The sequence below is a fragment of the Pangasianodon hypophthalmus genome, chromosome 19 (assembly GCF_027358585.1).
Source record: "Pangasianodon hypophthalmus isolate fPanHyp1 chromosome 19, fPanHyp1.pri, whole genome shotgun sequence".
Lineage (NCBI taxonomy): Eukaryota > Metazoa > Chordata > Actinopteri > Siluriformes > Pangasiidae > Pangasianodon > Pangasianodon hypophthalmus.
Genome location: NC_069728.1, coordinates 19,942,678 through 19,946,561, shown reverse-complemented (window position 1 = coordinate 19,946,561; position 3,884 = coordinate 19,942,678).

The following is a 3,884-nucleotide window of genomic DNA, read 5'->3' as shown; positions in this document are numbered from 1 at the left end:
GTTAAGTGTATTGAAGCCTGGCAGAACATTGAAGCCTTGTGGCTTGTTTTCATTTGTTATCTGCAACAGGGCTACTATTTTGTGTGTGTGTTTGAGTGTGTGTTTTCTTCTAAGAGCTGCAGGCCTCCATAGTAGTAAGGAGTGTGGCTGTCCTCTTTTTGGTGGTGGTGGTGTCTTTGCACCGAATGCTGTGCCTTGCAGTGTGCACAGGGATTTTCTGCTGGTACATGTGTGAGTGTGGGGTGTGAATAGGGTGAACAATTACCTTTTTGCCCAGTCTGCCCCGTAGTTGAGGCCACAGCTCTGTGAAGTTGCCTTTAGTGTAATGTGATATTTAGGTGTATACCTTTTTAAGTGAAGGCTATATTGTGTTACTGTATTTTACTTTATTTTTGTAATAAAGTATTTTTTTTAATTTGAGAATAGATACCTGTGTCTCCGTGTTTTATTCTGCCTTTGGGTGGGGAACCTGTGTGTAGCTTTAGGGGTAAATTCTGTGGGTGAAATTTCCATAGTGGCATAGACGGTAAGCAGTTTTTTCTAATTATTTCTTTAGTTTAGGTAACGTTTTAATTCAGATCTTGCTTTGGGCCATACCACCTGGTCACAATAACATAAAAAGATGAAAAAGTAAAAAGAAAGAAAATAAATGTAGTGTTTTTTAAAAGGTATTTCTTTACCAATCTTTCTATATACGCAATAAAAATGAGTGTGCAATAGATTCTGTAGCTCTTTTACAAAAAACATATAAATCACTTATGTGCTTAAATTATTAACAGGGTAAAAGCTATGCAGTATTATAAAAAGTAGATCTCTTATTTTGTTACTAAGGAAATATTTATAGGGGAGAGGCCCTGCGGAACACCATTTCTGTATTTGTTTATTTTGCCATTGAAAGGTTACTGCATCTATAGTTTTCGTTACTAATAGGTTCATCAGCAGCAGCAAGTGATTTCCAAATGAGGAGAACTCCAACCAGAAATAGGGCATCAGGATCAGCAGGCCCAGACAGCTGAATAGGTCAGGGTCACTGGTATCTCAGGAATAGCACGTGTAGCTCAAGAGAGAGAGAGAGAGAGATTATTAGGTATCCTCATTGTCACATAATGGTTAAAGAAATTATACATTGTGTGTAGAGTGAAAGCAGGGACTCCAGCAAGACGAGGTATGACAACATAAATAAAAAGGAGATCCAACCGGTAAAACAGACATGAGGGTGATCTGGAATATAAAGCAGCCAGCCGCTCCATCATCAACAAACCTGAGTGAACGTATGAGAGTGGGGGGACAACAGCATTCAAACATTCCAGTTCTCTTAAACACTCTATGCCCATGAGCTCTCCAGATCTGCTCCTTAACCTAAGAAAACAACTATTGACAAATGGCTTGACTAAAGAAACATGTTTTCAGCTTAGACTTAAACACTGAGACTGTATCTGAGTCCTGAACACTAATTGCAATGCTGTTCCATAACTGTGGGGCTTTGTAAGAGAAAGCTCTGCCCCCTGCTGTAGCTGTCACTTTTTAGGGCCTTTCGCACTGCTTTAGTTCCAGAACTAAATTTACGGTACTAAAGTACTGGGCGATTTTGTGTGAACTATTTCCCAGTACCATTTAAAGGGTTGCATTCGCACTGACAGTGGGCACTAGGAAGTGACGTAAGCCGGTCGACAGCGACGTCATTTGTGCGTGGCGTTCAACAACGGAAACAAAGAAGAACAACGTAAACAACCGGAGGATGGAGGACGCTGTGATCGGAGCTGTGTTTTTGTCACGTTTCACAATAATGGACATGGAATGTCAATGTATAAGTAAAGCGAAATAAGTTGACAGTCGATATAGTTCAGTATGCGGATGCCCTGTAGTCGCATAGGAGCCAGGGCAGCATCCACGCACTTCGTGAGGTGCGGGGTGAGAGTGCTAGGCCGAAGGGAAGAACCCGATACTGGTAAGCTTCGCCCCCGAAAGCGAACCTCAGGAACTTCCTGTGCGGGGGAAGGATGGAGATGTGGAAATACGCATCTTTTAGGTCGATCATGACGAACCAGTCCTCGGACCTGATCTGAGACACTACCTGAGTGACCGTAAGCATCCTGAACTTCAGTCGAGCGACTGAGAGGTTCAATTGCCGCAAGTCCAAAATGGGACGCAGCCCTCCCCCCTTCTTGGGAACAATGAAGTACTGGCTGTAGAACCCTGACTCTCTGTCGTGAGGAGGGACCACCTCGATGGCCTCCTTCCTCAGGAGAGTACGTACTTCCTGCTCCAATACCAGAGCCTGCTCGGGACCCACCACAGTGGGAAGAACCCCAGAAAAACGAGGTGGAGGCGAGCCGAACTGAATTCGGTAGCCTCTTTCTACAGTACGCAGGACCCAATGAGACACATTCAGCAGAAGTTTCCACGCTGCCAGAAAGCTCACTAAGGGAATCAGTCTCTTGAGACTGACCTCTGGTGTAATAGAAGCGGTTAGCTGGGTGCCCTGAGGCGGCGAACCGACATGGGGGAAATGAGCTAACCGCTGCGAAGGCCTCAGGAGAGGCCGCGAGCCTCCCAGACCCGCTACATTGCCAGGCGAGAACTGGGAGAGGCGCTCGCCGGAGACCGCTGTGCCCTGAAGCACCATAGGTGGCAGGGTTGGCAGATCGACCTGCTGAGGGCACTGGGGGGACCCGGGCACCGTGAGATGAGGTGTACGCCGCGTCGCCCCAGAGGGGCCCGCCCTCGGAAGCCCTGGGCCAAAACCGTCAGGGCTTCTTAGCCGCGGCCCTTCTGGACATGAGGACGGTCCTCAGATCCGCCTTAGTGCCCGAAGGGCCGGGCCCAGAGCGTCGTCGCGACTCCTGCTCCCGCCTCGGGGGAGCACGGGAGGCGACGCTCTTTTTTTGGGCCTCCCTGTAGGAGGGGGCCGTACACGGAGGGGGCTCGGCCAGGGGGCTCGGAACGGCCTATTCCAGGACCTCCACACCTCAGTGTGGAGGTCCGGAAAAAAGGGCAGGCTCCGGGGCGGAGGTGGCAGCCTACTGCGTAGAAAACGCTCATCCAGTCTAGAGCCCTGAGGCTCAGGCCGTGACTCAGCGGGCCAGTCAATGCTAAGCTTGGCGACTGCCCGCGTAACCACCTCGAGCAGCTCCCCGTAATGAGGAGACTGCGACTCAGGGTCGACGCTCTCCACATCGACCTCCTCGGAGGACGATAGGTGGAGCGCCGAGTCCGCTCCCCGGGGGGAAGAAACCGCAGAGCGTGCTTCCGAGCCCAGGGAGGGGACAGTGGAGAAAGGGACGGGCCCGTCTCCATTCCCTCCGCCAGGTCCATCTGCGAGCCCCATGAGCGCAACCGCCACTCTGCCTCGGCAGAAGGGGGCCGGCACCGCGAGGCACGCTAGTGAGGGCTCCCTCCTCAAAGAGAGCCCAGCGGGAGCGGAGAGTGCGCAGCGGTAAACGCTCGCAATGTGCGCAGCCGGCTCCCTCGAGAGCCGACTGAGCGTGCTCCGTTCCCAAACAGGCAACGCACAGACTGTGTGTATCCCCGCCCGTAATATATCGCGGACAGGGAGGAACACACAGCCTGAAGCGCTGCCCGCTCTGTCTGTACCAAACTAAGTTCCCCTTCAGGAACTTGAGCTGTGTCACGGAACGCTATGGGAACGCCCTGGGGATGACCTTTGTCTTATCTTTGGCTTTAGGCATGCCGCCGATAAAACACAAACAAGACGGAAAAAAGACAGACAATAAACATAGAGCGCTTGCTGAAAACAGGAAGCTAACGCGGGGCTCGCCGCTCAGGCTTTTATGCTTCCGGGTCGCTACGTCACCCCGCCCGTGACGTCTCGCCCATCCATTGGACGGATTAGACACGTGATTCAGAGCGCGGTCACGCGGGGG